Source organism: Sturnus vulgaris, chromosome 18 (genome assembly GCF_052056855.1).
Source record: "Sturnus vulgaris isolate bStuVul1 chromosome 18, bStuVul1.hap1, whole genome shotgun sequence".
Taxonomy (NCBI): domain Eukaryota; kingdom Metazoa; phylum Chordata; class Aves; order Passeriformes; family Sturnidae; genus Sturnus; species Sturnus vulgaris.
Window position 1 is genome coordinate 13,019,394 of NC_142260.1, and position 21,763 is coordinate 13,041,156.

The following is a 21,763-nucleotide window of genomic DNA, read 5'->3' on the forward strand; positions in this document are numbered from 1 at the left end:
GGTGGGTCTCCATATATTCCAACTTCTCTGCAAAGATTTTCATTGATATGCAGGGTGGGGGTTTGTGGGAAGGGGAAATTCCTGGTTGGATATTTGGTTTCTCTTGGCTCTTAAAAAAGAAGGGAACCCTGAAAACTTTTAAGAAATAATATTTTAAAGGTGTATTCAACATTTGACATTCAGGTCTAGCCATTTTTTTTAACCTGGAAGACTCTATGGATCACTGAAGAGCTATTAAGCTTATGACATCAAAGGTGCCATGGAAACAAAACCTGATTAAAAGTGATTTTGGTTAGTCTGTTTTAAGCTTTTTTTTAAATGTTAGCTGAAATGTTTGAATGAGCATCTGGAAGGAAAAAAAACCTACAAGTGTTTCCTCCTCTTATTATAGATTCTGTTCTGTCTTCCTCATCAAAGGCTGCAAGCTCCATCCTTCTACACCTATAAAGGAATGCATCCATAAACCAAAGAATGTTGTTTCCCCAGTATTTCTCAAATAAAGGAGAACAACCACACAAATAGCACCATCCCTATGGCCCCAAATTGGCAATTTTTCCAATTCAACTGTAAAAAAGCCTGTTTTTCTCTCTTTGACTCCCTAGAAGGGATGGGGTGAATTGGCTTTAGGAAGAGGTATCCCATTCATCACTGACATGAGAATCACATCCTCCTGTTTATGTAGAGTCTCAGTCTAAAACAAATAGCCTGAATGCCTGTTCCACTGAAACCACTGGATGCTATACAACTAGCTTCAGAGAAATAAATTTATTTTGTAATAAAGTCGTCTTGTAATAAAGCCTTCATATAGCTTCTTGTTGCCTAAACACTCTTCTACTATTTTTATGCTTTGTGCATACTCAATTGGAAGCTTTGTTGCTTTTATTTTTGGTCTGAAAACCAACATCATGCTGAAATGACATCTAATTGTGACTGTATCTTTCTTCCTCATGCCTTAGTTTCAGTCATTCCCTTGCTTTGCCCAAACTCTGCTGGCCTGGTTCTGGCCAGGAGGTGGTTGATTTTTCTGCCAGCCAGGAGGGTCACAGCCAGAGGCTGTAAGAGACCACCTCCCACCATGGCAGGGGTTGGAGTGGGATCCGTGTTCTTTCTGCTTCTGCAGGGTCAGTGGTGCTGGGTTCTGTGAGGTGAGCACTGTGTGTGAATCGTTCATGTCTCTTGTAACTCTGCTATTACTACGGCTTTCTTACGGATAACTTTCTTATTTTGTTGCTGTTTCTGGTGAATGGTTCTCACCTCAAACTGTAATCGTTACCTTTCTGTGCCTGCAATTCTCCCTCCCACCCCAATACACGGGGAGGGGGCGCGGTCTGGGATGTTCCAGCGGGAAACATTAAATCGGGGAATACTTTTCCTAAACCTTCTTACAGAGTCATTACAACAGCATTTCTTTTCAAGCCAGATACTAAATAATACCCACATATCCGCAACTAATTTTCCTCTGAGCTTCAGGGGAGTTCAAGACTCCCTCTTTCCTTTGTGAATACCCTTGCATATTTTATCTTCTTTCCTTTGTAATTAGGTGAAGCAGGCATCGGGGTGATACAGAAATCTCTAAGATACCTCCTTTTGAATAAAATGCTTGAGTTGGCTGAATTCCAGTTTGTTGTTCAAATATTTCCTTAAAGGTTACACGCACAAAACCCACTGCCTTCATCTTCATGCTTCTCTCTTACCCTATACCTCCTCAGGAATCGTCCTTCAGGTTGTTTAAATGGTGGTTGGGTATTTGCACTTTTGCATGCATTTCTGAATTGCATGCCATGAGACACAGGCATTGAAAGGACTCTGTTCCTGTTCTCTTGGAAGAAGGCACTGCTGTTCAGAGCCTTGTCCAAAGCACTGACCAAATCCAGTAACAAAGGTCCAGCCCCAGTTCACTGTCACTAGGGTATAAGATAGAAGGAGCCACTCTGAGGTAAAAAGAGTTATACCCCTGCAAATTCTTTATTTGCCATTACTTCACTCTGTTTTCCTTCTGTCTGTAGCAGGAAGATCAGAAAGATAAAGAACAGCTGTGGAAGCACTCTATCCAAGAAAGAACCACCAAAAATCTGATCTGAGAAATGTGAAATATGAAGACTGAAGATTTGTGCAAATTTGTTATCCTGTGAAAATACCTTAAAGTCTAGTCCCATCCTGTTACAGCAGCTACATTTTAGTCACTTTGCTTTCAAATGTGCGAGAACAGTTTGCTTCATCAGTTTTGCTGACTTATTCAACGTTTATCCCAGTGCTTTGCACTCACCAATAAAGTCTCTGCAGAGACCTTATCATATCCTTCCAGTACTTACAGGGAGCCTGAAAGAAAGATGAGGACAAACTTTTTAGCACAGCCTGTTATGATAGGACAAGAGATAACATTTTCAAACTGAAAGAGTTGAACTAGATTAGATATGAAGAGGTTTTTACAGTGAGGGTGGTAAAAAACTGGCACAGATTGCCCAGAGAAGGGGGTAGATGCCCCATCCCTAGAAACATTCAAGTCCAAGATGGATGGGGCTTTGAGCATCCTGGTGTAGTTGAAGATGTCCCTTTGTCCATACCAGACTTTCTTAAGCACTTAAACTCATTGTTTAACCAATGAGCCAAAACTGCAGCCTTACTTCTACTGCTGGAAGCCTTTTGCCTTGATTCTGCTCTATTTCCTCCACTCTGTTTTATATCCCTAGGTTTAATTTTGGTTTCCTTTTAAAAATATCTTCATTTCCTCTGCGTTTTTGTGTTCACCTGTTACATACATGTGTTCCCATCAGCTTAGTGTTGAAAACCAGGCTGGCTCTTCTCAAAGCTATCACTTCTGGAATGGCAGCAGCAGCATGAGCTGAGTGGTTGTACTACTCTCTATAGAGGAAGGATGAGAGGACATTTTTTCTCACTAAATTTCCTTCAAGCGAATCTTTCCTCTATCCATACTGATTATTCTAAGAAAGTCTGATTGTCTTATCACTTGTGCCGCTTTGATTTTTTTTGACTGGAAGGGAAAAAATAATTCCATCTTTTTTTCTGTGTGTAGGGCCTTTTCACTAAACATGATGAAGAATTTCCTGTCTTCTGCACTGTAGTAATTATGTCAAGATGGACTGGCATCATCACAAGTCCTTTATTAAAAAACTTCTCATGCCTTTTTTCAATGAACTTCTTTCAGGCAACTCTGACTCCTTCCCTTATAGGCAGCTTCACACAGCACTGACTCCTTCTCCCCTGTCTGCAAGCTTCTGTCTTCCTTCTGCATGACTGGCTAGCCCCAACCTGTCCCTTTCCCTGTTTGTCCCTCACACAACATCTTCTTATCTGTCCCTTACCTCCTCACAGCACAGCCAGCAGACTCCATCCCAAACTGCAGCACACTCTGAGTCTCAAGCTCTAACTCAAACTGCAACTGTACCTAGTGGCCAGCTAGCCCACACTTTTATAACACCCAAACTCATTGGGCAGGCACAGATGTTTCCACTCCTCAGTAATCAGTAGAGCTGTAATTCATTGGCAGAGATTGCCTTCTGTACTATTCTTTCAACCTATTTTCCCACACTGCACTTTTGACCATTTGCAGGTCTAATGTGCATGTTGGTTATAACGCTGGTATTCAGTACATGATTGCAAAAGAAAGGAGGAAGAAAGCCTCTGACACCTATTGCTTAGCTCTCATTGGTCAGGTCCCTGAAGAAAAATAATATGGAGGTGTGGTTACTGCACTGCAAAGAGAGAGAAAGGACAGCAACACACACGGAGCTCTTTGGGGAAAAAAGGCCAATTTATTGTACAGACAGCCCGGATTTAAAGTGTGTTAGTGCAGCCAGGACAGGACAGGAGCTCATTGGACAATTGGGAAAAACATCCCTGGGACAGCACCTCAGGATGTGTCCCACGGGAAAGACACCAGGGGTTAATGTTGATGATGAATTCCACTCTGTTTGTCACCATGTTCTCACCCTGGGAGACTCCTCCCTAACTGAAGCTGCAGTCAGCTTGTCAGCCTGGGAATGGAGCTGAGAGTCAGGAGAAATCCAGGCCTGAAAAGCATTTCCAAGCTGTAGTTCCCTAGCTCTCTAAATGTGTGTGTCCACAGGGAGGAAGGTGCTAAGAGACTGAGACAGTACATGCTAAATCAGTGGCCAGACTCTGAAAAGTTTAGTCGTGACACCAATGACAACTTCTGTTTATGTGATTGTTAGTCTGAAATCTCTTAACTTTTTGCCTATGCACTTTTGTGATGATCTTTACAAGTCATGAGAAACAAAGGAGCCATGCTGTTAATGTTCTTAAACATTCTCCATGTGACTGAGCTACCAAGAGTGGGAGCAGAGAAACACAACGAAAAACAGCAGTTTCGGACTTAAGTTCAGCTCCCAGCCACAGGTAGTCAGTAGTACTGCTCGAATTTCAAGGATATAGGGGCTGGTTTTGACTCCTCTTGTTCAGCTTTGCTTTAAAAGGCTTTCTGTGGTGATGGAGGTGTGTTGCCAGATTCTCTGTTTTATAAACTGCTTGTGTAATCCACATTCAAAGTTTGTGAGGCTTTCTTGGGTAAAGCAGGAGTTGCTTTAAAAATGGCACTTAAACCCATCTGTTTCACTGGAAAAGGCCTTTCTTTTGTAGGTTACAAGATACATAGGTTCATCTCTTTCTATTACCTTCAGCTAACTTGTTTCCCTCCGTTCTCTAAGGAGCAGACGACATCCATCCGTGCTGCCCTGCCTGCTCCCTGAATAGGGCTATCCAAGTGCTGACATGCCTGCAGGATTTGGCTGATTGCAGGTAGTTTAATGCTCTGGGTGTCCTTGTGAAGCCAGAAAGACTATAAGTGGCAGAAGGACCCTGCCCACATATGCATCGTGGACACATGGTCTCCTTAAGTTTGACCACACACAGGCAAGCGATTGGGCAAGCTGTGTGCCAACAGAGCCCTTCCCACACTAGCCAGCACTGGAAAAGGAACTGCTGCAGACATGCAGTGCAACTGAGATATTTGGCTTCGTGATTTGTGGTGGGAGAAAGAGCCTCAGCACAGTCACCTACTCATTTGGAGGCTCTAAAAACTGCCAGTTCTTATGTCCAAAAAGCATCTGCCCCCACACCCTCTGCTGCTGGTGTGACTCTATTTTCTTCTGGGGGGACAAACAGCCTGCTTTGGAGAGTCACATCTTGGGAACTGAGAGGGGGAGAAAGTCACCGTGGTGATTGTAAAATGCAAGAGTAACAGTACCAAGTAGGGACTGGGTGATGATTCAGTCCAGACCTTTCAGGGATATGGGCACAACTCCTCTTCCGGATGCCAGCTTCCAGCTTGAACCCAAGCCTGGGTGCAGCCAGTTACTCAAGCCTGAATCAACCCCACTTCTCTAGCACATCTAAACCAAGAGGGTCATTGCTGTGAGGCATCATATAGATTCACCTCCATAGTATTTAGTCCATCTTGGTTTGGGTCACTCCTGGAGCTGTCTGTCCTTCCCTATTGACAAAAGAAACTGGAGGCATTTAAATAAACTTAACCAAGATCTTAACCTCCCTACAAAGAGGAGTGCTCCTCCCAGTGCTATGGCAGCATTTCTATAGCCACCTACACTGCAACTCCAAGGAAACTCCTCTGGGATCAACAAATATAGCTGTGCTTTTTGGCTTATGGAAATGTAAAGCAAACAAATAGGAAATAGGAATAATGAAAATAGATTATCTTTTCTAAACATGGGAAAGTAAATGCCCATCGGGGTTCCTGACGCTGAGGAAGGTGAGGAAAAGCATCCCAGTCCCAGCATGAAGTCAGTGTTAGAGAAGCAAAGAGATGCTGCTGAGCACAAGGCTCAGGGTTTGCTGTTATCCATCCATGCACGCCTCCTCCTTGGGGTTTGTCTCACCACAGTCTTGTAAGATGCCCCTGCTCTTTGCTGTGTGTGTGCCCCAAACAGGATAGGAAAAAATAATTTTTGTTTGTTTGTTTGTTTTGTGGTTTGGGGGTTTTTGTGTTTGTTTGCTAAACTACAATAATCTTGCAGGAAGTAAGCAACTGTTTTGCCTTCACTGAAGACTTTTTTTCTCCCTAGCAGGATTCGGCTTTTAAATCCTTCCTAGCAAAAAAATTCTCATATGCCCCTGGGACACACCAGCTCCTCATTCCCAAGGGGCTGTGCTGGCAGTTCTGTGGGGTTCAGTGGGCCAGGGCACCAGACCTGTCCTGGAGCTATATGCTAGCTCTGCACCCCTTCTTGGTACTCACAAAAGATATGGCAAGTTTTCAGCTGTTTCCCGCCCTCTGAAAGCTGGAGACAATTGATTTTGCATGACTTCTCAAAGCTTCTCCTGAAGCCTATTTCCCAGATCCCTGGAGAAAAGTGCAGGGGTAAGAAGAATTAGAAAGGAGAAATATTTGGATTTTTTTTACATCAATCGTATATTTTCTGAATGAAAACTGCTCTGTGGTGCCACTTGTGGCATTGGCATTGTGTCTGACATCCTACAGGGTAGCAATTCTCTTAGAAAAGGTTTGTGTATCTGGAAAGTATTTCCTGTCCTTAAAGTGTTTAATAGGCAGCAATTGCTTGACACTTGGACACACACATTCAATCCTTTATGTTGTCATTCACGAGGAAATTCTCAGAGGCACCAAACTGGTGCACCAAATTCACCAGGCATCAAAATTGGTGCTTCCTAAGCTCCTGGAACACTGGATCCTGTGTGCTTTCCCACTAAATAGGGAGATTAGCAAAGTCCAAGCAGGGCTGTGTTTTTCCCCAAAAGAAGGGTGTTTTTTACTAGAGAAACCAAATCTTTCTGAATCCATGAATTTTGGAGCCTTAAAGAGGAAGCTGTGACTCTGAGCTGTCTCTCTTTCCAGAAGAAACTCTTCCTTGCACAGTACGCCTCCTTTCATTGCATAATGATGGTAGACTAGTCTAGATATGATTCCTCTCTGGCAAGCTTTGTCTTCACTCCTGGTATAGGGGGTGAAGGGAGATCTGGAGACTCAGCTCTAATTAGAAAAGCCTTAGCTTCACTCCTAAATAGACTTCAGGAGGAATCTGGCAATTTCAGGGCAGGCAAAAAAAAGAGATCTGAATTTCTAGATAGTTGTCAAGCAGAATTAGAACTTGGCATGTATTTTCAGGTGTCAAGGGGATGTGGTGATTTGTGAGCAGTGTCCTGACCCTGATCACTGAGAGGGCCAGCACTGGGACGAGCAGATCAGCAGGAAGCTGCTCAAAGGAGTAGGGGTTTGCCAGGTCTTTGAAGTCCTGTTTGTGTATAAATGTGATATACAAACAGTGAAAATGTTAATGGTGGAGTTTCTTAGTGAAAAGCATCAGTCTAGAAAAAATCCAAGTACCTGATGAATTCATAGGAATTTGCTGTCTGGGTCAGTTTATAAGCTTGCAAACTACAGAAAGAGAAAAAGCTCTAAATGTTTCATTCTGACAAATAAATATGTCAGGTTTATTTCAAAATAAATGTACCCTTATTCTTGAATACTTTTTTTTTTATTGCAGCCACATCTTAGCCAGCTGGAGTTTTTATTGAGTAGAAAAATGTGCTATAGGTCCATTTGAAACTATGTGGGTTAACCTGATCTGCAACCCATATTTTGAGCTACTCCTTGATTTAAAAAAAAAAAAAAAAAAAAAAATTGTCTTGTGCACCACTTCAACTGGTTGTGTATTTCTATTGGTTTCCAATAAGCAAATGTGTGAAATTCAAAACCAGAGCGTTGACAGCTATTGTACTAATCGAGGAATAGTGAAACACAGAGGCTCTGAAAATAACAATAAAACATCCCCCTGCACTTGCTTAGGTGGAGGCTGCCAATGGACAGCCTGTGGTGCAGATGCAGCCTGAACACTCTTCTCTATTATATTGCTATATAAGATTATTTTTGTCCATTAAAATAGCAGGACATCCTGGCTTGCTTGGTTAGAAGTAAATCCAAACTACTTGGGTATGTGAAGTGGTTTCTGTAAGTATTGGAATATGTCAACATTTCTGGCAAATGATATATTCAACTGGGAGCTATTTTTGCAGTTGTGATTAAAAAAAACAAACCCTCTTAATGCAGATAAAAAATATAAAGCAATAAAATATTGCTACTTTTTCTAAAAAATAAAAAAAAAACAAGAAAGTTGGAAAAAACATAAATATAATGGATTTAAAGGAGCATGAAGAGGTCCACCACACTTGGTGGTGAGACCTTGTTTCAGCTGGGTGCATCTCCAGGTGCAGTGGGTTCCCATCATGGGCAATCTGCTTCCTTGTGGCCATAAACATGGCATCAGTAACTCTCATGCTGCTTCTCACCTGCTACCATTTCAGAGTCTTTCTTTACTCTTTTAAAGAAAAATGCAAAATATTTAAGGGGCCAAAATGTAAAATCTGTCACTGCATCATCACCTCTCCTGTATTTCTCCCTGGCATTGCCCTGACATAGCTATGGGACCAGAAGAGTGGTGGTGGCTGGCTTTTTGTTGGCTGGTATCTTTCCTGGATAACTCCCAGATATTCCAGAATAGATATAGCCCAGTGTTTTGCAAAGGGCAAAGGCCAAAAAAAGTGACTGTATTTACTGACAGGTTATGTATTTACTGATGGGATATACCTGATATGATATGTTTGGAGCTGTAACATGACTTCTTGATCCTGGTCACCCCAAAGTCTATTTTGGAAAATATCCTTACATTTTAGAAGTGCCTCAACCTAAGTGCTCTGCTGGGTGTCTCCCTCACCCTTTGCAGAAGGCTGTGCATATCACAGAGAAGGCTGTGCTAATCACAGGCACACAGTAAATTTCAGTAAGCCAAATAAATCCCTGCTGGGATGAGTTTGCAGTGTCACAGGACTCAGGGCACAGTCTAGGCTGTTGGAATCTGGATCCTGAGCAGGCTGTGACAGGACCCCAAATCATGTTCACAGTATCCAGTCCCTGCAAGGCAAAGAGGGTGGGATGTCCAGGCAGGCAGTGTCTTCTGTCCTTGGAGAGGTGTGAGCTGCTTCCTGGGCTAGGAACACCTCTCCTGATATTTCCACTAAGCCTGGGAAGAAATGCTGGCCCACTGTACTGGGGTGAGGAGGGCTGGCTCAGAGAGAGGAGTAAAAACCTTAAAATCTAACTCGTTCTGCCTTAAGTAAAGGGAAGATGATCAAACTAGGATTTTTTTTTTCCCATAGTTTAAAATATGTCTATGTCTAGAATATAATGCCCTTTTTTTCTGGTATGCTGCTTCCCTTCCCTGCCAATCAGCTTCCACCTTTCCCCGTGCCTGTGTCTCAGCTGTGCAGGGTGCCCATGTGGAGGGTGCCCATGTTAAGGGTACCCATGTGCAGGGTACCCATGTGCAGGGTGCCCATGCTCAAACCCCTGCCACTCTTCTGTCCTGCTCCCAGAGGTCATGGCTTCAAGACTCCACTGCAGCCTACAGCTGAGAACTTCTGGAAACTCTGGTTTCACTGAATTAAAACAGTGCATAAGCATTAACAAGGAGGAGACTCTGAAAATCCCAGATTTCCTGACAAATAAAAGCTCTTTTAAGGTGTCTTGTGCATTAAAACTTGTATGGAACTTGAAGGAATTAAGTATATCAGCTTCTTGGCTGAAACTGGACTGACATGGCAGAAGAGAAACTTATTTCCTCCAGCTGAAGGGCTGGAAATTCTGTACAGAAGTGTAGTGACCTTATCAAAGCCCTGTGCCCAAAGGCAGCCCCCTCCAGCAGGGGTGGGAAGAGAACCCAGCCACAGCAGCAAGCAGCCCTTCCCTCCCAAAAGGCTTTCTCATACCCTTCATTACAAGCAATTGGATCTCATACTACCAAGTTGTTAGAAGCAAACTTTGTAAATGTGCATTGTCATGGAGACAGTATAGATCAGCTGAAGGACCATATGGTTCTTTACTCCTTCGAGCTATCACTGGAAGGAGTAGACTAAGGAATATATTTAGTGTTTTGTTTTCAACAAATGACTAAAGATAAGGAAATAAAATTAGTTGGAGAAAACCCTCCTCCTTTCCTATGGGAAGCTGGCTCTTTACTCTGCATTAGAAAAAATATTACAGAGATCTCTTGTTTTACTGCTGAGCATTGACAGGTGTTTTGGAAAGGTCATATCTGAGAGTCTCTTCTCACAAATATACAAAGAAAAATGTGATTACCTTTCCTTCTTTAAAATTGTATGAATTTGCTCCTTTTAAAAGCAGGGTCTCTGTGTGATTTTTCACAGATAGGTAATTCTTCCTTAGAAGAAGACTCCTTTGATTATAACTGTATGCTCACATCCACTCCAAGACCACTTCACCATCTCAGGGTGAGTGACAGCCTTGCTCTAAAGTCCTTCAGCGACCACAAATGATCTAATGCTGGCACTAGTGGAATGAGTAGTTCTCTGCAGCCCTATTGGACATGCCTCTTCCCTGGCCTGGAAGAGCCCCTGGCTGCCCTTCTGCTCTTCTATCAAGAATGCCAATTGCTTTAATAGTGGGATTTAATAGAGCTGTGGTGGAAATAAGGAGGCCCTTTGTCCCACAGGGCTGGGCTAAAAAAAGACAGTGAAACTGCTGATGAAACCACCATTTCTCAAGAAAAGCTTTGTTTTAGGGGGAGAAAAAAGACACTTTAGTCCATGAAACAAACAGAAGTATCATGCAAAAATATTTGACCAGCTTTATGAACCCTATTCCTTGGCAAGTGTAATTCATATGAGTTGGCCAACAGATTTTACACTTCAGCAACCAAGCTTTAGCATAGAACAGCATTAGTATAATTCACTTTCCAATTAACAGTTTAAGTAAGCAGTAGATTGTTCTATGCCTTTATGATACATGTGCTCAGAAAGGGCAGCCTGACTGCAGTGTCTCAGCTGGAATTACTTCAGGGAAAATGTTCCCCTTGCCAGCCTGAGCTTCATGTCTCCTCCTGGAATGCAGGTGGAAGTAGAATATTCTTTCCCTCTGGTTGTGGTCCGCTTGGGAATAGTTATAATCTTCCCCATAATGTAATGGTTAGCATGGTATCTCAGGAATTTCAGGGTTGATGTTGTGGGATCTCTCTGAAAGCAGGAGCACAGGCACATAAGAAAGGAACATCAGCTGGATGAGCAGCCTGATGGAAGCACAGAAGGGATCATGTTGTTGTGGTCCCTTGATCCCCTGCTGCCAAGGACAGACAGGCTAAAAAGGATCTGCTGCTTGGCTCTGGGGTGACAGCTTTGCCTTTTAACTTTTTCCGTATTTTTTACATTCAACAAGACAGTAAGTCTCCTATAAGGAGCAGCCTCGGTCAGGTGAGGGTAGGAGATTACATGGCTATTTAAGAATAATTGGCAGCTGTGCCAGGCAGCATGAACAGAAAGATGTGTGAATAGGAAGGGTGCTTGGCTGCAGCTTTTCAGATATTGGGAGGCTTTGCTTCCTGATGTTTCTGCTGTTTTATTGGCAGGTATATGACTAGGTGTCCAGAGGAAAGGGACCAGAACAAAGCTGCCCAGACCTCCTTTATTCTTCCCGCCTCTAGGTCCATGATCCTGAGTTAGCTACTTCTCCTACTTCTCCGGACAAGATCCTGATTCCCTGGCTGAGGATAGGTCTGTCAGACGGGAGAGGGAAGAAAAGTAGACACTCTTTTGGTCATGATTAAACAAATACATATTTGACTTTACTTGTAACAAAAAAAAAAAAAAATGTGACATTCTTCTACCCTTTGCCTCAAATCCTTACCCATTTTGCACTTAGGGTGTTTTTTTTAACACTAAACTATCTATTTTGGTTTAAATTGTGCCATGGAGTGCTAAACCAGAACACTAAATAGGACATCCATAAGTCTGCCAAGTTGAACCAAAAGAGAGGAGATTCTTGAAGTAAATCAGCCAAAGAGTTGAAGTTTGGCAAACTTTCTAGCTCCTAAAACTCAGTGCTTTTAATTTTATAAAGCAGTTTAAACTGCTTTATAACAGGGTGATGGTATACCCACAAAAAAATAAAATGCACATCTTATGTGACATATAACACTTGACAGTTTTAACCATGTGTATAATTAGTGATATTGTCTCAGTAACAGTGAGAATGACTTTTTGTTGGCACTTCATCCCATTAAATTGAATCTTTCCCAAGGAGGAAAATCTAGGAGGCACTAGTCAGTCACTGACTCACTATCAGCTGCCTCCTTGCTAAAGCCTGAATGCATTCCATAGTAAGTTATTTGTCACAGTGACTCAGCATTGTAGGCTCCTTTTAAATTTCTCTCTCACCACAGAGCCAAGAAAATCTCCCACCTCCCCATGCCGTATGCTACTGAGATAGCAGTTTGTATCATCGGCCAAAGGATAACATATTTAAATGGATGCAAAGAGCCTTATAAGGGCATTAACACTTGCCTCCAGGTTGGACGTCACGATGGCGAGCCAAGGCAGAGGCACCAATAATAGACTCTGTGTTTGTACATGCCACCGTGACTATTTGTGCCATTCGTGGGAAACGGAGTGATACGCCAGACGGCAAAGTGTTTCATTTATCCAGAGTCCCGGGGGCTGATCCGAGTGAGTCTTCACTCAGACATGCAGCCCATTTCTGGAAAGGTCAGCTAGCGGATCCTGCCAGCCTGAGGGCTGCCTGTGGGAGGGGGACTGGGAACCAACCCCAGTCCTCTCCCTTCATCAGGTAGCTCCCCTTCAGCCCAGAAAAATCAATATTAAATAATAGGGACTCTGAGCTGAGGCATTATATCTGCTTCAATTTGAACGTCCCTACCTTGGTTACCCTCATGTAAATCGAGGATGATGAGATGTACCATCCTCTGCCCTGTGTTCTCTATACTGAAATGCTGGTCCTATTAATCACAGGTGTTCCCCAGCTGGTGCCTCAAACCAATGGGAGAAAAAGCTGTTGGGATCAGATTCCAGCTTGGATTATATCATTCCTGAAACCACAGCTTCAGTCATGGGGGATGAGGCAAGGCAGCTGTGTGATATGAAAAATGGCCAGTGGTGCCCAGTCTGATGAAGAAGTGCAGAGAAGCAGAGTAAAGCTGTTGTTTCTCTCTGCCACCTGGTGAGCCAAATACCTCCTCATGGCATTGTCTCGTGTTTACCCAAGTAATGACCTGCTTTCATATTGCTTTATCCCTCAGGCCATATTGGCCACAGGTGTAACCTGTGGAGAATTTAGAATTCAGGCAAAAAAGTCACATGTTTTTGTACCGACTGAGAAATGCTATTTATTCTGATAGAAATAAGTCTGCATTAAGCCAGAATGAGCAGTATAGGAGCCAGACCAAGTAACCAAGAGCTGCAGGGGGGAAAGCTGGGAAAATCTGCAAAACTCCCCAAACATTCTGAAGAGGGAATGCATTACATAGATCACTTTTTTATTTATTTATTTTAGTCTAAATTCATATAAATTCCTCAAAGCTCAGTCAAAGGACTGAAGTTCAAATCCATTTCACCTGTTTTTTGGTGTAAGAGCATGACTTTCAATATAAAAATTAAGGCTGTGCTAATTGGGTTACAATAGTACTTCAATGCCTACAAATGGAAGTTAGAACAATAGTGATCTCATTTCCAAGATGTTTTATGAAATTAACCATTCTCACACATAAGAATGTACTGTATTCCCACGACTCAGTGATTCCACCATAAGCAGCAGGATCTTCCTTCTGACCAGTTTGCTGCCAGGTGAGAGAAGCACAGCACACAGGGTGTTTTGAAGCCCCTGTGTACAGATGTGCTTTCAGTACAAATAGGAGTGTGCACACAGTAACCCAGGCATTGGTTGTGAATTCATGGCCAGGGAGTTTTGCACAAACAAAACGACTGTGACTTATGCTTGCCACTGGGGCTCCTGTGCTGGCCAAGGGGGAGGGTGGATGTGTGTGTTCTCTCCTGATGGATTGCAGGGCTATAGCTGCTGGAATTTTAAGGACCTGTTTCAGTGCTCTTGCGAATGACATGCCATCCATCACAAAACCTCCCCAATCCCCCTTGTGTAAGGATGTAGTGACCAAACAGCTCAATTGAGCTCTGCATATGTTATTTTTCTCTTGAATCCTTCCTAATTTTCTCCTCCCTTGTTACTCAAGCATTTATTTAGGAAGGTATTTGCAGTGGTTACAAAAAGTCAAGTTCAGTTCCCTAGGGGTTAAAACCCAATGTTTACTTAACATCACCTGGGTTGCGAGGTGAACTGGGGGCCTCTTGGAAGAAACTCACAGAAGGTCCATTCTCCTGACACAAGCTTGATAGAAGGGAGCAGGTTATGAGCTCTGGGACAAAAAAAATCTTCCACAGTTGAGAGAAGAGTAAATAACATCAGCCTGGATAATTCAGGCTGCCTGAACTCACCTGGATGGTAACAAATGTGCATATAGCTATAGATGTGTATGTCACTGCTGCATTTTTTCTGCTGTATATGCAGGACTTTCCATACCTCCATACCTGCCTGTGACAGTATGTGTTGCAAGTATCTGGCTATGCCATGTTGGAGGTTAAGGAGTAAAGCAAAACATATGAGGCATGTTACTGAAATACTAACCAAACACCTCCATTCAAAAAAAAAAAAAAAGAAAAAAAAAGTTGGCTCTCAAAAAACTGTTGTCTTTAAAACATTAGAAATACTCTAATGGCAGATCTGGAATCTATTGTTTTCCAAGCCTGCTTATTCATCCGCTTTCAGACTGCAGGAAAACAGTTATAACTCAAATATTCTCCAGACCAGAAGTGCTAAACGATAGATGGTTTGGACCATCACAGCTCACAACAATATCAGTATTTGTTTTATCTTTGCAAAACTCTCCTCAAGTCACCAGGAATATCTTGACAATATCAGCTTTTTCTCTCTTTCAAACACTCCATCATCTTATCCCATGAACCATTGTTGTTACTAAGAATCTCCTGTGATCAAAAATCCCAACTGAGGTGACATTCTCAAACTTGTCCCTTTTTTCTGATCTTTCAGCTGGAAATGTATAGAGTTTAGGAACTAGTCATGTAAACAGCTGCCTTGCACATATAGAGGCAAATTCACAGAAAATCCTTTTCCAAAGAAATGGTACAATAGTGTTTCACATTATGATAGGAATTTCAAATGTGCTTCTGACTTGTTATTTTTACTTTCTCTCCATTTCGAAGAAGTTGATACTGTTCAATTCTATATGTGTCAAAATATTTTTAATGTTTTTCTTTGTTGACTGAGTATAGACACAATAATGACTTGAAAATAGTTCGCATGTCTCCCATCAATGATGGAAAAAACCCCAGAAATAACAGTTGATCTTGCATATGTGGTGGGTAGAGTGACCTATTGCAGAAGAGAAGTAGGAAAATGTTGTGCCAGCATTTTGGTATAACATTTTGAAAGTTTCAGGTGAGGAGACTTCTATACAGAAACTTGAATGGTGATTTGGCTACTGATGTTACCTCTCTAATGGATCAGCGTTCAAGAAAAAAATAGCAGTATTTCGTAATAAAATGGTAAACATATACCATGAAGATACAACAAAATCTTGAGTTAATGAGTTTCTCAAAAATCTCTCTTCCCTCAGTCCTACATTTATAACTCTTGAAAGCAAATGGAGTCTGGTAGGAGAGTGTTATTACAAATAGCCCGAAGGCTTTTCTCAGACCGAGGTGAGCTTGTTGCTTGGTCTCCCACCAGGCAATGATAGCCCTGTCAGCTATTGCAGAGTGAGAGGTGACAGCCTCCACAAGTTCTGGGAGTGGTTACCTTCCTCTTTCTGAGCATTCCTCAGAGACAGCAAGGCAGACACCACAGTATTATAATGTCTTCACGTAAGATTTCTGTTGTCTCTGAAGAAAAGCATTGCCTTTGCAGCACTAGGTGACCATTATCCTGTATCCCTCTCAGTTCCACAGAATTGTGATGGCAAATGGTTATTGACTTGTGAACACAACTGCTGTTGACTTTGCTTTCTACAAATAACTGTAGGAAAACAAGTACAGCGAGAAAACAAGTATTTGAGGTCTTTTCTCTACTCCCTCCCCCTTCTTTAGATTATTTGTGCTGTTTTCACAGCTACTGAAAACTGAAATCAAGCAGCCGAATCAACCAGCCCTAAACTACCCTGATGGAGCTCTGATGGCCACCTCAGCAATGACTTGGCTCAGCCTCACAGCAGGTATGGGCTGAAACATCTTGATCTTTGAGTATTTGTAAGCTGGAGTAAGCTTGTAAGCTTTAAGTGATTAAAATAGGACTGGAAAAAGGACATATTTCCTGTGGAAATGTCTTTGAGTCTAGAAATCAGGTATCATCTATACTGGAGCAGGTCAGTCTGGGAGAAGGTTCTGGATAAGGTTCCCCTGCACCTCCCTGCTCTATCCCGGGCAGGTCCCTCTGCTAAAATAAAATGCATTTCTTGGTTTAGGTAGAGGGTTGTGCAGTAGGAGATATGAAAGACTTCGTTATGTCCCTCCTTTAGTTCATTCTGGGTGTAGTTCATTCATTTATTTCTGGGTGTAGTGAGGCTACAGCTGCTACCCTTATTAGCACTTTTTAGTTTTATGTCTCCTTCCAACTAAGACTCAAATCCATTTTTGGGAAAAATCCCTCCAGAAAGGCAGCTTTTCCATCTCAGAGATGAAGAAATCAAATAAAACAGATAACAAAATTATTCAACTGCACATGTGAATGTTGTAAGGGACAGTAGAGCCCAGGTCTCTTAATTTCTAGCTATACAATCCAGCCACAAGTTTTGAGGTAAGCTTTCATTTTTCCATGGCCTGTAGGGATTACTCTTGCAGACAGAACACAGTTGATTGTGGTAGAGGAGAGCTGAGAGGTGCAGCTGTGAAGTCTTAAGTCAGCCATGATACAGACACCGAACATCATCTAAAACAGAAGACCGGGGATAAAAAGGTCTCTGTGCAAGTGGAGCAATTTAGTGCAGTGGCCATGGAGGGATGCTGGCAGGGCTGAGCAATGCTGCATGGTTAATTGCTGCTTACAAGGTCCTAGCACTGAACTTAATGCTTCTTTGTGTCTGTGACAAAACAGGCAGACCAACACGAAGAAAGGCAAGATTACCTTAGCTAGAGAGAATCCTACAGGTGGATCCTTCAGCCATTGGAAAGCTTCAGATTTATTTTTCCATGGGTCAAACAGAGTTGCTCTTTCACATGGCATTTTTGTCCTGGAGGATGTCTAGTTGCTCAATCCTTCACCGTCACTTTCTAATAAAAGCCTTGATTTGAAATTTTGGGTTGAAATTTCTAGGACAGCTGTCACTCTGCCCCAAAGTCATAAATCCTCATGGTTTTCTTCATCTGGCAGCCCTCTGTGATTAAAACAAGAGCTCCTTGGAACGATGAATCACCAAGGCTCATAGGTATTCACTCACTGTCTTTCTGCTGCAGCCCACTCTGTGCTGTCCAGTCGCTGCCTGACATAAACAATAGATTAGATGTCAAACATGCAGAATTGCTCTGAAAGAAAACAGCAATGATTTCTAGAGCTCCAGATTTCTTATTTCCTTTTAAGTTTGGAAATTAAATGTGAGGGTTCTCTAAACCTAACAAAAACACTGGAGTAGATAGCAGTTTCCTTTATTTGTGTATATAAAGCATGTTTCGGTGCAGTAGGGAGAGATATGCCATTGATACCTAATAACAAGCACACAAATTACTAGTGTCTTTTGTGTAAGTAATTTAGATACTCTTGGGGTTTTTTTCACAGCATTCTCTTCTATTTATCAATTTCTTCCCTGTATCTTCCAGTTTGCCTGCATCTTCGTTCATCATTCATTTACAAAACCATTCCAAGCATCAGAAACCAATTTCCTCCCTGACTCCAGTCCTGTAACAACACAATACTACCCTGCATGAGAGAAATGTTATGAAGATATGGGGTGTTTTGAACAGAGGAATGTGTAACAGGTGGTGGATTAAGACTACAAAGCCAAACTGTGTTTTGTGAACTGTCTCATCTTCAGCTCAGCATCCCTCCACAGCATAAAAATAGATGTTTTCCACTTTGTTCTCATGCATAGGCCTGTAAACTGCCATAAAATTACACATCAAGCTAATGGACACTGAATTTTGACTTGCATTTCTGTTCTCTTCTCAACCCTGAATCTTTTATTCCTTTTTCCAATCAGTTTAATTAGCCCAAGCCCACCCAACAAGTACCTGTCTAGCAGCTACTCATCCAGCATGTGCTGCTCTGCCTCTGAGTCACTGCCTTGACTGTGCTTCAAGGTCTCCACTTTACTCTCCCTCCAGGTGTACATGTATGAACGTGCAAATGCACTGCAGGCAAGACATCTCATCCCTATCTGCAGATAGCAAATGTAAATCACCTGGGCTGTTACACAACCAACACCTTACCTCTGTACGAATTTGTTACTCTGTTCACTGGTGTGTCTGACCAGTGAATCTCCATGGTGGGACCTGTGTGCCCTGCTGACAGAAGATTACATCCTCCCAACATCTCCAGGAGGTAAGGAGCTCACATGGCTCTTGATACCTTCTCAGAGGAGGGGTCAGGTGGCTTGTCCAGGAAGGTGTGGGAAGCTATGAAGTAGATAGGGTTTGGAGTTTTCCCAGGGTATGCAGCCTCACATTGCATGCTTATCTCACCAATACCTGTACCCTCTATAGACCATGCATGGGTAGGAGGGGAAGGTAAAGGAGTCTGAGATTGCATAGCTACAATGGTTTATTGCTCGAAGTTTATTGGGAGAAGCTCTGTCACTTCTTAGCAATTGGCCCTTGAACTATGCATTATATGGGAGAGTGGTTAAGTAAGAAAGTTTTTACAAGTCTAGCCATAATTTATGTGTGGGAAATAATGATAATAGATTAAAATTATTTTTTCAACTTCAGTTTTTGATGGTGGTTTGCTTTTGATAAGACTGAGGAAAAATAATGAGCATTTCAGATCTTGCTCTCACAATCTCACTTATTCTCATAAACCAAGTGCTTTACATGTTAAAGGGTCACATCTGTAGGAGAGAATGGTAGAGATATGGAATCTTCCTGACTGTTTTTTACCCTATCTCATACAAGTAATGTGGTTTCACTGCAGCACCCATGCTAGCAGTGGTCCTTCAGTGTTCCTCCAAGGAAGAGGTTTCAGATAGCTCATTTCAACCTACAGGGCATCAGGAGCTGAGGACGACCATTTCTTGTGTCATTGCTCTCAGTCTAATTTTTATTCTCTAAATTGCCAAATTTCTATTCTGTTTTATAGTCAGTCTTGGTCTGTATGTGAAAAACATACAAGTGTACCTAAATTTTACATTACTTATCTATGCATCTGTGTACAAATAGATTGGGAAGCAGTATATTCAATATGATGCCCAGCCTTTCACTCTGGGATATGACACTCCTTTACATAGCAACAGTCCTCAGCCTTTTCACGTGTCAGAGCCCTTCTGCCATTTCTGCAGATGTTAGCCAGTCCCTTCCTCTGCCTGGCATCCCAAGCACTGATAGGGATGCATAGTGGTGAAGGGGCATCATGCCCTTCCTGCATCCCCCCCATGGGCAGGGAGCATCTCTCCTGAGCCCCACTACTGTCCTCTCTGCTGACAAACACTTCCTTGCCTATCAGCATTTCCTGCCTTCCAGACACAAACTTGCAGAGAGGCTATCACCTGCACCTAATCCCTCCTGGCTCCATGTGCTCCAATCCTACTCTGTTTCCTCCAGAGAATCTGCTAGAGAGAGCCTGCATGCTGCCAACAATGTCTCTGGCTGCTCCAGGAAGAGCCAATTTCCTACCTCCCTCCATAAAAGGGACCCCCTCCCAGGGCTTAGTGTGCACTCTGACACCAGGAACAGTTATTTCAGGTGTTTCTTGCTTTTGATGGTGCCAGTGGAAAGCTTCAATGGAAAAAATAACTAAAGACATCAAATTTATAAGATGGCACCTATAAGGATGGGCAATGTTGACAGCAGAGCACAAGACTATTTTACTTCACATGTCTATGAGCACTGGCCTCTCCATACTGATGAGTTTCAGAGCCTGTGGGTTATTTATCAGCACTTTTTGCCTATTTATATTAGTAAATATAAGTGACAGAGAATAAGCTCTACTAGTCAGTTTTCAAAATAAAAAGTCTTTATCATAATAAAGAATTACGTGGAGAAAAAAGTTTTTAATTAGTTTCATTTCATAATCAATATAATCAAGCCATCATTGGACTGATCTGAACAGTTTTTGTTTGGTTTTCTTCTTGACGTGTTTCTTTAAGAGGTCCAAGATACATTGAACAGATGCAAGGTTGCAAGATGGTTTGTGCAAGGTGGATGAACTCCACAAAGTCGTGGTGCTACATCAATTTAAGCAACTAAGAATTCAGGCTGCACTTTTCAAATTACATTCAAGGCTCTTTATGTTGTTATTTAATTATATAATTTTTAAAATAATTTCATCTTGCTATTGTTTTGGCTTGTGTTGCTCTACTCTCTAAGAATGCTCTTTATACCAATAACCAAAATACATTTTTTTAAATAGACTTGGGAGTACAAGAAAGTGTCATGTTTAGATACAGTGATTTATGTGCTTCTAATTAAGTAATTGAGAGGTATTAGTATTCCATTACATTCTTCTTATCTACTTACTTGTAATTAATCATTTGTTTTCCACCTTAAGGTTTATCTCCTAGATTTTAGTCAGTTTTTTGCTTCAATGTATTGCCACATACCACATAATTCAGGTTTAGTGGGGATTACTCCTGAGCAAGGAATGTCAAAAGACTTGTGAGAAATACAAGAAAAAAGATAAATATGAGATTATGAGAGACAGCAACTTCATAGGAACTGCATATTTAAGCCAACAATCAAACTCACTGAAAGCCAGAAAAACTTAGACCAAGTTTCATTTTAGTCTCATGTAACTGTGCAGACCTCAGATTATTAATAACGATAGACGTCTTGAGTAAACCTAACAAATATTCTGGAATTATATTTATTGTAGTTATCTGAATCTGCCCATCTTCCTTCCCTAGTAGTATCTGGGTTGCCTTCTCCTCCTCATGGAAGGCAGGCTGCCCAAAAAATGATTCACCCATAAAAGATCAGAAAATATTGGCGTGCATTATCTGCTCTTCAGGCCTGTGCTTTGACCCAAGTGCAGATTGATAAAAAGGCTGATTAAAGAGAGAGGGCTGGTGGCACAGCATGGGATGGCTGCTGTGGCATGGAGGGCCCCCAGCATTGCAGGGCTTCACAGAGGAGGCTGGCTGCCAGTACTTGTGCAGGCATGTGTGCTTGCAGCCACCCAGCACAGCACTGCCCGGCTCCACAGGCACCTGGGCGTGAGCTCTGTGCCCACCTTGCTCCCAGGCTCCTGTAGCTCTGAGGCAAGGCAGGGCTCAGAAGGACACCCAGTCACAAATGGAAAGAAGGCACCAGGTGAGGAGCACAATCACTGCCGGCTCACAAGCAGCAACATCCTGTTCTCCCTCACCATGTGCTCCCAAACCATCTGCCTAACCTGATCTCCTATGACAAGGTCACCCATTTAGTGTATCAGGGAAAAGCTGTGGATATTGTTTACCTGGACTTTGACACCTGAAGAAACTGCCTGCTCATGGCCTGGATGAATATACTCTTTGCTTGGTAAAAAACTGACTGGACAGCTGAGCCCAAAGAGTGATGGTGAATGAAGTTACATCCATCTGGCAGCTGGTCACAAGTCAGGTTCCCCAGGGCAAGTTCTGTTTTCTGTATCAATGGACAAGGGGATCAAGGACACCCTCACTGAATTTGCAGGAAACACCAAGCTGGGTGAGAGTGTTGATCTGCTGGAGGGCAGGAA

At 42.4% G+C, this 21,763-nt stretch overlaps 1 long non-coding RNA gene across 1 annotated transcript in view; it reads right to left on the reverse strand.

Moving 5' to 3' along the window:
- The window catches only part of LOC148221760 (uncharacterized), a 34,552-nt gene that overhangs the window by 2,955 nt on the left and 9,834 nt on the right, over positions 1-21,763 (reverse strand). The window contains exons 2-3 of the long non-coding RNA XR_015807573.1: positions 17,027-17,381; positions 2,267-2,319 (exon numbers count right to left, since the gene is read on the reverse strand). This is a non-coding gene — a long non-coding RNA (uncharacterized LOC148221760). The remainder of the gene's footprint in view (positions 1-2,266; positions 2,320-17,026; positions 17,382-21,763) is intronic.